Raw genomic sequence first — 14001 nt, 5'->3', positions numbered from 1 at the left:
TCCAAAAATTATGATTTTTACCTTTTCAATCCCACAAAAAATGATATAAAATGCGAACAAAAAACCATATGTACTCAGACATGATACTGGTGCAAAGTACAACATGTCCCGCAAAAAACAAGCCATCAACCTGCTCCGTAGCCAAAAACGTAACAAAGTTATGCCACTTGGAAGATGGCAATACAAAAATTATAGATTTTTCCCCACATTAGGGTTTTGTTTGACAAATTTAGTAAAACGTAAGAAAATATATTCATGTCTGGTATCCCCGTAATCGTATCAACCCATAGAATAAAGATAACATGACTATTAGTCTATACGGTGAACACCAAAAAAAAAAAAGTCAAAAATCCAGTACAGAATTGATGCTTTTCTACTCCTGCCCTCAAAAAAAGTTCCTAAATTTTCAACAATAGGTGATACCAACCCCAAAATGGTAACAATGGAAAAAGCATCTCATCCCGCAAAAAAAATGCCGTCACATGGCCCCAATAACGAAAAAGCGAAAATTTTATAGCCTTCAAAAGGGGCCAATGAGGAAACTAAATTCCTGGCAGCTGCAGCGCCCTCCTTCCCTTCTGCGCCTCGCTGTGCCCCCATAAAACAAGTAACGGCCACATGTGGGGGGTCTTTGTACTCAGGAGAAATTGCAGAACAAATTGTATGGTGGGTTTTCTCTTTTTATATTTTGGAAATGTGTAAATTTTGGTGCTAAATGAACGTATAAGGGAACAATATGACCATTCTAAATTTCACCTCCATTTTGATTCAATTACTATGAAGATCTCAAGGGGTTAACAATCTTCGTAAAAGCTGTTTCTGATAGCTTGAGGGGTGCAGATTTGAAAATGGGTTGGTTATATAGGGGGTTTTGATGCTAAATATGTAAAATTTCATTCAAAACTGTATTTATCCCCAAAATAGTCAATTCTGAAAATCCGGAAAAGCGATAGTCTATTTGCAAGCCGCGTGACGTCAAAATAAATTATCCAGATATTTCAGAAATTATGAAAATGTAAAGTAGACAAATGGGAAATGTTATTCAGCAACTTATTTAGCTGGTAAATCTATCTGCCTGAAAACGTGATGATTTAGAATTTCGAAAATGGCAAATTTTTCAAAAAATTCATCACATTTTCTTTTTTTTGTAAATAAACGCAAAACTTATCTGCCAAAATTTACCACTAAAATGAAGTACAACATGTGGGGAAAAAACAATCTCAGAATCGTTTTGATAAGTAACAGTGTTCAAAAGTTATAACCATATAAAGCGAAGCAAGTCAGAATCCAAAAAATCGGGCTGAGCCTTAAGCTGTAAAATGGCTGCGTCCTTAAGGGGTTAAAATGATTTTTATTGTGTAAACATCACACTATGGGATTGAAATTTTAGAATTTTATTTTATGGGCAAACCCCTTTAACCAGTTAAATTGACAGTTGCCAGCATTCTTAATGTGACTTTCAATTGATTTTTTGTTTGATATCAAGGTGTAGTGTATTTTAAGATTCAGATTAAAGGGGTTGTACCAACTATTTACATTTTCCCCTTTTGACAGGATAGGGGATAGCAAACTCATCAGTGAATGGCTGACTGCTGGAACCCACACACAGTTCTTGACAATTTAATTGAAATTTCATTTTGACATTGAAATACAATTACAGCCTTGCAGCGCTGGGGACTGGGTTCAAGTCCCAGGGTCAACATCTGCAAAAGTTTGTATGTTCTCTACTTGTTTGCGTGGGTTTCCTCCGGGTACACCGGTTTCCTCCCACACTCCAAAACATACCGGTAGGTTGATTAGATTGTGAACTGACCCTGAGCAGTGCCATCCACGGTGTTAGTTAAAGGAGGCAACTGATCATGCCAGATCACAGGTCCCCTCACCAGCAGCCATGCATCGATATAGAGCCATAGTGACTAGGGCCCATTGTGAGCTTACTTACATAAAATTCTACATTTGCCCTTTTTGGTCAAAGAATAATCTGTATTGCTTTTTCACAGCCGGTCATCTTGCACCAGTATTTTTCTAAAATGCCAAGTAACCACTATCTCCTTTTTACGAGTCTTTTTATCAGTATTATACATCATCAGACACATTGAGGCTTATTTACTAAGGGTCCTGCGGCAACATTTTCATCAGGTTTTCCGAATTTTCGGGGATTGCACTGGGGATTGTGTCGCACGCGATTGGACTTTGGCGCATTGGCACCGGCTTTCAAGCAAAAGAAATCGGGGGGTGGACCGATGCGGACAAACCGCTGGAATTAACTTTGAAATTGTGTCACAAGCCAAGCACTTACATGCACCGGGAAGAAGAAGGTGAACTCCGGTGGACCTGAGCGGGGAAGTGACACATGCAGGATATCGGGCGCATGATCCTAGTGAATCGCAGCAGAAGTCATCCTCGTCTGACATTCCAGATCGGGGATCGCAAAGGGACCGGGTAAGTAAATGTGCCCCATTGTACTATGGCTTATCCTTCCTTGTCCTGTGTTTCACTCACACACATTTTGACATATTGTTGAAAAGTTTATTATAATTTTTTTCCTCATTATTCTTATTAGTGGTTATTATAGTACAAAAGATGCTTTTACAAGTGATCACAAGCTTTGGATGAAAGTAAAAATGCCATTAGGAAAATATCAAATAATTATATAATAATAGAAAAAATTTTCATTTCTTTTGGAACGCTATTATTTTTTTAAGAATTGAAAACAAATTAAAAAAGGATGCAAGTAGGTGCCATCTACTAACAGTAACATAAACATACAAAAGCTGCAGAAATATTTCGTATTACATTAATTAGTTCCAAATTGTGTCATTGCACTAAACATAAAAACAGGAATATATATGAATCTTTAATCTTTAATTGAATATTAAGTTTAATTGATTTGATTAACATATTTGTTCTTAAGTTGTTGAGACCATAATAAACAAGCAAGAACCTACTTGCTGCATCAATGACTTTAAAGTTGTCCAGTTTAAAAATTTTAATGTTAATGTTTGTGTAATGAAAAGTTATACAATTTTCCAATATTCTTTCTGTATCAGCTCTTCGCTGTTTTCTAGATCTCTGCTTGCTGTCCTTCTATAAAAAGCTTCATTGTTTAATTCCAGTAGATATAAATCTGTCCATGATCTTGTGATGCACTTGTGTGATTTCACAGGAAGCAAACATTGCAGCTTCCTGTTGACATGTCAACAAGCAGAGATCTAGAAAAGGCAGGAATTGATATAGAAAGTATATTGAAAAATTGTATGCGTTTTCGTTACACAAGCAATAACATTTATTTGATGAATGTGGACAACCCTTTAAAAGGCATCTACCACCAGAATGAAGGATTGTAAACCAATTACACTGACATACAGGCTGCTCCCCCTCTCGCAGGATCTGCTCTTCTTTTAGCTTCTTATGCAATGGTTTTTATCATTTTTTTTAATTATGCAAAAGAGCCTGAGGGGCTCTGGGCTCAATATATGTTAATGGAGCCTGGAGCTCCTCAACTCATTTGCATAATTGTTAAAGCCTTTCTTTCTTAAAAACAATAGCAAAGGAAGCTTAAAGAAGAGCAGATCCTGCCAGAGGGGGCACACACCAGTATGTCAGTGTGCTCGGTTTACAAATCTTCATCCTGGTGGTAGATGTCCTTTAAGCGAGTCCGTCAAATGATTCCATAAATACCAACAACTTGGACTTCAATGGATTCCGTGAACAAGTAAAAGTGAGTTAGGATCACTCTATATTGCTGAAAATTCATATTTTGAGTCCAACAGACGGCAAAAAAAAGTAAATTGAAAAAATAAAAAAAAAACACTATTTATTTCATCTTGTTGAAAATATGTAGGTACTAAACATATGCAAAATCTGATGCGTCCAACTGTCCTTAGTCATATTTTTGGTGCTTACATGATTTTAATAAATTGCATTAAATCTTTTAATATTTTAATTAAATAGATTAAATAAATATATATATATATATATATATATATATATATATTTTTTTTTTTTAATTAACTTTTTTGTTGTGTGCTAAACTCAATGGGGCTCATTTACTAAGGGTCTGTGTTGCGCCGCATTTAACAGGGATTTTTAGCGCGCGCAATAGGATTTTGGAGCATCGGCGCCGGATTTCACGCGACACAAATTGACGATCCTCCGGATTCAGACAATGCGTGGGATTTAACATCGCAAATTGTGTTGCAACACATGCACTCACATACACCGGGAAGAAGAAGGTGAACTCCGGCGGACCTCAGCGGGGAAGTGACACGTGCAGGATATTGGGCGCACGATGTTGGTGAATCGCACCGGACTTCATCTTCGTCGGACCGTCCAGATCGGGGATCGCGACAGGACTGGGTAAGTAAATGTGCCCCATTATGTGATTTATCAGGTTTAATGGGTTCCTCCAGTATTAAGTTCTTCTGCATTTTATCAAAGCTGCACAACAATCACTTTTCCCTATGATTGATGGGTTTTGTGATGGAGGCTCCTAATGGAGGATCTAATGCAGATGGAAACACTCTTTTATTTACTAAAACAAAAAAAAATTAAGGTGAAAAAATCTGAATTACTGCCGTACAAAACTGAATACACAGATGTTTGGGCTTGTGATTGTCAGGTGACACAAATATTGCTATAATAAGAAACATTCATTCGGCATAACGCCTCTGCATCTGACACCATGTAGCACATTCCAACCTCTTGGATTCTCTCTGTAGATTTCTAATTGTATTCCATGTTCTTAATTTTTTTCCTCCTATAATTGAAGTCATTTATTCTTTTAGTTACAATTTAGACCAGAATTGCAGAAGAAACTCCAGTTATGAAACTGCAGGACACCTACTGTGAGATGACGGTCAGGACGAAGCGCAACTTGGAAATGGATTTTGCATTCCCTTGTCTAATGAGACTGACCAGAGAACACATCCGGGATAATGAGTTCATTTTCATACAACTATGGGAACATCTTGTACTTTTCTGTTCTACAATAATATTATTTGTTGTGAAGTTGAAAACATCGACATTTTTCCAGGAACATTTTAGAACTGGATAAATATTATCTACAGCAACTTTACTACATTTAATGCATGGGTACGAGAATGTACAAAAGATTTTAGGCCAAGTCAGGATGATTTCTCGTGATAATAAAAGTTATTTATTCTGAAACAAATCTATTCTGAAGCAACACAATAAAACCAAAAACACAACAAATGTCGTTAATAGAGAAAAGCTAATTTTTCAAGATTAAATTTGCTGCAGCTTCACCAAGGTTTTCAAAAAATTCTTCAGGTCCAAATCAGTCTGAACCAATATTGCTCCAATTTTCCTAGAAATTGATGCACAGGTTATTCCCTACTTAAGGACACCCAACTTACACCCAACTTACAGATGACCCCTAGTTACAGACAGACCCCTCTGCCCCTGTGACCTCTAGTGAAGATCTCTGGATGTTACTTTATTCCGAGGCTGCAATGATCCGCTGAAGGGTCTGTCATGAAGTGTTATTGATAATCTGGATGATGGCACCACACTGGACCATGAAAGAAACATCATCTAAAGGTGTTTAGCTACTTCACAACATACTGGTAGTAGTTTACTAGCCCAATTTCTGATGACAGGTTCCCTTTAAGAATCTATCTTTGGGAATATGTGCCTGTTCAGCTAGAAGAGCATTTGTGAGGTCAGATGCTGACATTTAATAACCCGGCTTAGCTTGCAGTCACCATTCCAATGGTAATTAATTTAAAGAAAACCTAACATGGGGAGTCGACTATCAAAAGTAATCCAATAATGTGTATTCCTCCTGCCTTCCTCTGCCCTAAACTGTAATTTAATAATCCTGGAACCTAACTTGTTAAAGACATAGGCAGACAGGAGGAATATACCATCAGATCTACTACTGATAGTAGATTCCTCATGATAGGTTTCCTTTAAGGTTGAGGTTCTTTGTGGACCATACAAATTTTTCCACACCAACTCCCCTCCCCTTGCTTTGTGTACTGGAGTCTAGTCTTGGTGGAACAAGACTATAAAGTTGGAACAATAGAGTAGTCCAAATATCTCTGAAAATAATACCCTTAGGTCAGCTACTGAAAGCAAAAAAAACATTGGCATTATACTCAAATAAACTTTATAGTTGCCACAAACAGTCAGACGGGTTCTCCTGGCATTCGCCAAATGTAGACTCATTCATAAGACTTCCTCTTGAAATCTTCTTCATTCCATGACGCACTTATCTTAGACCTAACCAGCCTAGAATAAAGGTACGGGTGGTCATATTTGTATTCGCCTCATAAGAAGTTAAAAGTTTGGCCAGGGTTTGAACTAGTAATACCCACTGGTAAGACCCATATGAATAGTGGCATCACTGAGAACCTCCCTACTGCTAAGCAACATACTGGGGGTCATTTATTAAGGGCCCGAATCGCGTTTTGTGCTGATTTACCCACGCGATCGAATTGTGGTGCATCGCGCCAACATGCATGCAACGGAAATCGGGGGGTGTGGCCATAAGAAAACCCAACGGATTCAGAAAAAACGCCTTATTTTTTTTAAAAAAACTGTCGCTTGACACGCCCTTACCTGCACCCAGGATAGCTTGGCGAACTCCAGTAAACTTCGACGAACTTCAGCGCAGCAGCGACACCTGGTGAACATCGGGCGCACTACCTTAGTGAATCGCCGGAAGACCCAAATCCTCCACAGAGAACGCGCCGCTGGATCGCGACAGGACCGTGTAAGTAAATCTGCCCCATAGTGGAGGTAGAAGAGGGATGCAATACTTTACATGCACCCCCATTGCCCCATATATACTGTACACACATAAAAACAGTAAAATAGCACAAAAACATAAATGGAGAAAAATAGGATATCAAACCAGGAAAGCAATTACCGGTATGTCATTGCTAACTCAATGTGCAACATTTAAAACATCCACTGATCTGTTTTACTAAAATGTCACCTGATTCCTAATGATCAGTTTATGGACAGTAAAACACCTGCAGATACATTTCTAGTTATGAACTTGTTTTATGGCATGAAATGAGTGCAATTTGCAAAAGACCATGGGGCATCATGAATATTTATACCAACATGGCTGAACTTAACACTGACTATTCATGATACAACTCCAATAAGGATTAATATATTTGCATATATCATTTAGTGCAAACGTTAGTTTATCTTTAAGGGCTCATGGGATGTCATAGAGTCTCCTGTAGTCTCCTTGATGGCTCACCTTCACCATCCCATGTGTTCTCTGGCATACGTTTTTTATGTCATAGGTCCTCGAAAACTTTTAAGAAGTACAAATGAGTTGTAGTTGAAGAACAACCATTACTGTAAATTATACAGAATGCTTTTTTAAGAAGCTAAAATCTTCTGAAAAATATTATAAACAGGGAAGCTATTCACTTTTAATGAGGAACCAATGCTAAATTATTAATGATCAGTGTGTGCATTAAATTAAAGATAAAAAAAAATTTGGTGTATTTTCTTTGATACCAAAGCAACTTATGAAAACCTTAAAGGACATCAAACGCCAGGATGAAGGATTGTAAACCAAGTACACTGACATACTGCTGTGTGCCCCCTCTGGCATGATCCTCTCTTATTTTAGCTTCTTATGTCCTCGTTTTTCGACCTTTAAAATTATGCAAACAATCCGGATGGGCTCCGGGCTCAATTGGTGTTAATAGAGCCTGGAACCCCTTTGGCTTATTTGCATAATTTTTAAACCCTTTTTCTTAAAAACAAGGGCATAGGAAGCTTAAAGAGGAGTGGCCCCTTTCAGAGGGCACCCACGCCAGCATGTCAGTGTGCTTGGTTTACAATCCTTGATCCTGGTATTTGATGCCCTTTAAGGTCCAGTTTTGCCACAGTTATAAAATTGGAAATGGTGGCCAAAGCATTCTGAAATTTATTTGAGATACAAAATTTGCATTTGTGTCACTATAGGTGAACATAGTTTGTTCTATTGCTATTGTGCAGGAAAACCCTGTGCCGGCACACTCTAATACCCGGCATGCCCTCTTCATGTGGAGGTGGCATTAAATTATCACAATTTCTGGCCGGGCACCAGTAATTGCAATTATTTCAAGGCTTATACACCAGAAAACATACAAGGCTTGATAAATCTTGCCCCTTGTGACTTGTACAATAAAAGGGGCACAAAAAGGTGTGTGGCTTCACAGGAAGGGCGCACCTGTAAATATGTAAATTTACCAGTCTTAAACTTTAGATACATTATTTAGCATTACCCACATTGATAAATCTGGTGCAGTTTAACATTGTCTAGTCGAATTTTGCACTTTCTAACTTTTCAAACTTACATTTTGAATGAATCTGTCGGAGCCTCCATTCCGGCAGTACCGGCCACAGTAATATTACTCCTGTTCCGATGATAGATGAGGTGCCCTGCTCCCTGCTATCTGAAATGTATGATGTATCCTCAGTGTATGGTTAGAAAACCCTTTCCCTAGATTCTTAAACCTCTTCCAGTAGGTTTATTCTAGATGAGAATACAAATTGCTCTGTTATTGATCAAGGAGGGATTCTCCTCTGTGACTTTCTTCCTTCTACACGTCCGTCTGAGTAATTGTATCATATTCCCTCAATTATCTCGGTAATATTATTACATTATGCGGTAAAGTAGATTTACCGCGTAGTTTGATGAAACACTGTTAGAAATAGATGTTATTGATTTTTGGCTGTTTTACAGCAGAAATCTATAGGATTAAAGGGATTAATATTACTAACTACGATCACTGAAGACTCTTTGCTGATAAGTATAAATCCCTCGGAAACACAAGACAATAGAAACAAGATGACTCTTACTATAACAGATCTTCGAAAAATCTTAGATGCCTTAACCAGCATACAGATTAGAACCATCCAACCTTATATGGTTCATGACATGTAATAGTAATAGCATTATAAACCAAGAACGTCCAGCTATGTATAGGACATGAGCTGCTGCTTTACTGATAATATAACATCTAATAAAGTTGTAAGATTTTAATCTGTAAGATGGAAAAGACATCTTTGCCTGTTGGCCTCTCCAGGGAGTTATCATTGATGTCTATACTCTGAAAATCAAACTTAAAAGGGCAATTCCATCTGGGCATACACATTTAATTTAATTAATTTGCCCTATCCAGGTGGTCCTCTACTTAAGAACACCCGACTTACAGATGGCGCCGAGTTAAAAACGGACCTCTGGATGTTGGTAATTTACTGTACTTTAGCCCTAGGCCAAAATAAACAGCTATAACAGTTATCACAGGTTTCAATCAATTCAGCTTTATTGTTAATCCTGGTGCTGATGACAATCCAACATTTTTAAAATCCAAATAGAGCTCAGGGAAGGGGGGAATAAGATAAATGACCCTCCTTAAGTTAAAACTTATAGGGGTTTTCTCATATAGACTAATTTAGAAATACAAAGGATATGTCATTAATAGTTGATAGATGTAAGTCCCACCTCTAGGACCCTCATCTATCTCTGAAACTAGGGTATGCTGACCTTATTCGTGCAGCATTTATGAAAAACAGTGCAAACCACACTATTTGCGGTTTGCCTGTTTAGTGTGCAGGGTGCGCCAGTTTCATGAATCGTGGCGCCCGTTCCTCTTGCCTCTGGGGCTCCCTGCATTGTGCCGACAGAGGGCACAAATTTTTATTTTGGTACACCTTTAACTTGGGCCGTGTGGCCAATTCTGTCTGACTTTGCATGTTAAATGTGTCGGACCGACTGTGCAACAGAACGCCAATTTCAGGAACCAAATTTGTGTCGCTTGAAGAATAGCACAGCAGTTTGCGAAACGTATGTGGCACCGGCACTTCTTAAATACCTGTGCAATCAGTTTGCACATGAAAGAAGTCCACCAGAAATCTGGTGCAAGGACCTCAGTAAATGTGCCCCCGTGTCTTTGGTATACAACAAATACATATTTTGTGTGTATTTTCACCCCATGCTTTTCACACTGATCCAGCTCAGCTCCAGCTCATTGTGCTTTTTCCAAAATATTCACAACTTAATTCTTATACTAATGAGGCACTTGGTGCACCAAGGTCAGTTCCTCACCACCCGCAGCACTCCTATTCCCACCTTAATCACTTTCTTCATCTACCAGATGCTTATTTCTTCTCATTTCTTCTCTTCTCCTTTAGTGGGCCGGCCAAGCACGAATAGCAGCACTCTGGGTACCAAGGACAAGACCTTGCTTCACCAACTGTCTCATTAGCATATGGATTCAAATGAGACTTTCTTAGAACCACCATAATGGACAGGAATATATTTTTTTAAATTACAGGGCATTTTTTCCCATAAAGCATATAAAAGTTTTTACATTATGCCAAAGAGTTTGTGAGTAGAGATGAGCAAACACACTCGTCCGAGCTTGATGCTCGTTCGAGCATTAGCGTACTCGAAACTGCTCGTTGCTCGGACGAATACTTCGCCCGCTCGAGAAAATGGCATCTCCCGCCGTTTTGCTTTTTGGCGGCCAGAAACAGAGCCAATCACAAGCCAGGAGACTCTGCACTCCACCCAGCATGACGTGGTACCCTTACACGTCGATAGCAGTGGTTGGCTGGCCAGATCAGGTGACCCTGGAATAGACTAGCCCCTGCCCGCGCTGCTCGGATCATTCTGTGTCTGGATGCCGCTAGGGAGAGAGCTGCTGCTGGTCAGGGAAAGCGTTAGGGTGTTCTATTAGAATAGTGTTAGGCAGGAGTGATTCTACAAGAACCCAACAGCCCTTCTTAGGGCTACAATAACGTTATACTTTTTTTTTTTTATTTGCTTGTGGCTGGGCTTGCTGGCACTAGTAGTGCAGCTAGTACCATATTGTGAGGAATTTGCAGGGGGACTTGCTACCGTTGTGTTTAGTTCTTAGTGACACACATATTCACCTCAAACACCAAAGTGGGACAATTTATTAGGGGTTTGATTAGAATTAGGCAGAGTCTGCTGATTTTTTTTTTTTTTTACATTTATTTCATTTTATAGCTCAAACTCATCTTGCAAAGCAGTGTGCTTTCAGTGTAGGCTATAAAATAGCCATAGGAGAACCCCAATGGCTTACTTAGGCCTACAATAGCGTTATATTTTCCTTTTTTTTTGGTTTGCTTGTGGCTGGGCTTGCTGGCATTAGTAGTGCAGCTAGTACCATATTGTGAGGAATTTGCTGGGAGACCTGCGACCGTTGTGTTTAGCTCTTAGTGACACGCAAATCCACCTCAAACACCGAAGTGGGACAATTTATTAGGGGTTTGATTAGAATTAGGCAGAGTCTGCTGATTTATTTTTTTTTTACGTTTATTTCATTTTATAGCTCAAACTCATCTTGCAAAGCAGTGTGCTCTCATTGTAGGCAACAAAATAGCCATAGGAGAACCCAAACGGCTTACTTAGGCCTACAATAGCGTTATATTTTCCTTTTTTTTTGTTTGCTTGTGGCTGGGCTTGCTGGCATTAGTAGTGCAGCTAGTACCATATTGTGAGGAATTTGCAGGGGGACTTGTGACCGTTGTGTTTAGCTCTTAGTGACACGCATATCCACCTCAAACACCGAAGTGGGACAATTTATTAGGGGTTTGATTAGAATTAGGCAGAGTCTGCTGATTTATTTTTTTTTTACCTTTATTTCATTTTATAGCTCAAAGTCATCAGGCACAGCACAAAATCCAGTTGGGTGCTGTCAGTGTAGGTTAGAAACTAGCCATAGCAATAGGATAGCATCGTTTTGTTAAAAAAATAAAAAAAATAAAAAAAAATAAACACAAAAAAAAAAAAAAATTAAAAGTTTACACTTTAATTTGGAAAATGTTTAACCCGAGGGCTAGGGGTAGAGGACGAGGGCGTGGACGTGGGCGTCCAACTACTGCAGGGGTCAGAGGCCGTGGTCCTGGGCAGGGTGAGACACCACCTGCTGATGAGGGAGCAGGGGAACGCCGCAGAGCTACACTCCCTAGGTTCATCATGTCTCAAGTTACTGGGACTCGTGGTAGAGCACTGTTGAGGCCAGAACAGTGGGAAGAGGTGATGTCGTGGATTGCGGACAATGCTTCTAGCCATTTGTCCACCAGTCAGTCTTCCACGCAGTCCACCCATGTCACCGAAATCAGCACTCCTCCAGCTCCTCCACCTCAGCCTCCTTCCCCCCAGTCTGCCCCCTCCCAGCAAAATTTGGCATTTGAACCGGCATACTCTGAGGAACTGTTTTCTGGACCCTTCCCACAGTCACAAACCACTTGTCCGGTTGCTGCTGAGCAATTTTCCGATGCCCAGGTTTTCCACCAGTCGCAGTCTGTGGGTGATGATGACATTATTGACGTAGTGGAAGAAGTGTGTATAGAGGTGTCGGACGATGAGGAGACACGGTTGTCAGACAGTGGTGAAGTTGTTGTCAGGGCAGGAAGTCCGAGGGGGGAGCAGACTGAGGGATCGGAGGATGATGAGGTGACAGACCCAAGCTGGGTTGATAGGCCGGGTGAACACAGTGCTTCTGAGACGGAGGCGAGTCCTATAGCAGAACAGGTTGGAAGAGGCAGTGGTGGGGCCAGACGGAGAGGCAGGGCCAGAGCTGGTGCATCAGCGCCAAATGTTGCCCGTAGTCAAGCTCCCGTGGCGAGGGCTAGATTTTCAGAAGTCTGGAGGTTCTTTAAAGAAACACCGGATGACCGACGGACTGTGGTGTGCAACCTTTGCCAAACCAGGATCAGCAGGGGTTCCACCACTACTAGCTTAACTACCACCAGTATGCGCAGGCATATGAATGCTAAACACCCCACTCAATGGCACCAAGCCCGTTCACCTCCGGCCGGGCACATCACTGCTCCTTCCCCTGTGTCATCTGCTAGTCAGCCCCCTGCCCAGGACCACGGCCCAAACATCTCCCGTGCCAAAACCCCATCTTCGCCTCCACGATCCTCCACAGCATCCACCAGCGTTCAGCTCTCCATACCCCAGACGCTGGAGCGCAAAAGGAAGTATAGCGCAACCCACCCACACGCCCAAGCCCTCAACGTCCACATCTCCAAGTTGCTTAGCCTGGAGATGCTGCCCTATAGGCGGGTAGAGACCGAGGCCTTTCGAAACCTCATGGCGGCGGCCGCCCCTCGGTATTCGGTCCCCAGCCGCCACTACTTTTCCCGATGTGCCGTCCCAGCCCTGCACAAGCACGTGTCAGAGAACATCATCCGTACCCTGACCAACGCTGTTTCTGACAAGGTCCACCTGACCACGGACACGTGGACGAGTGCTGCCGGGCAGGGCCACTATATATCGCTGACGGCACATTGGGTTAACTTGGTGGAGGCTGGGACCGAGTCTGACACTGGGGCTGCTCATATACTGCCGACGCCGAGGATTGCGGGGCCTACCTCGGTCCAGGTCTCAAAGGCCTACTATGCCTCCTCCTCCTCCCACCCCTCCTCCACCTCCTCCTCCTCCGAATTACCATCCGTGGGCATGGCGCCATCAGTCGGTAGCTCTAGGCACAGCAGCAGTGCCATCGCTAAGCGACAGCAGGCGGTGCTCAAACTGCTGAGCCTAGGCGATAAAAGGCACACAGCCTAAGAGCTATTACAGGGCATCACGGCGCAGACTGATCTGTGGCTGGCACCGCTGAACCTGAAGCCAGGCATGGTTGTGTGTGACAACGGCCGTAACCTGGTGGCGGCTCTGCAACTCGGCAGACTGACACATGTGCCATGCCTGGCCCATGTGTTAAATCTGATAGTTCAGCGTTTCCTCAAGACATACCCCAATCTGTCTGATTTGCTCACGAAGGTGCGCCGCATCTGTGCGCATTTCAGGAAGTCCAGCACAGATGCTGCCACTCTCAGGGCAGCGCAGCGCCGCCTCCAACTGCCCGCTCACCGACTGTTGTGCGACGTGCCCACGAGGTGGAATTCAACATTAACCATGTTATCCAGAGTTTACCAGCAGCGCAGAGCGATTGTAGACTGCCAGATGTCAACTTCCACCAGAAC

This window comes from Engystomops pustulosus, chromosome 5 (genome assembly GCF_040894005.1).
Source record: "Engystomops pustulosus chromosome 5, aEngPut4.maternal, whole genome shotgun sequence".
Taxonomy (NCBI): domain Eukaryota; kingdom Metazoa; phylum Chordata; class Amphibia; order Anura; family Leptodactylidae; genus Engystomops; species Engystomops pustulosus.
The sequence above is the reverse complement of the archived record's forward strand: the minus strand, read 5'-3'. Positions refer to the sequence as shown.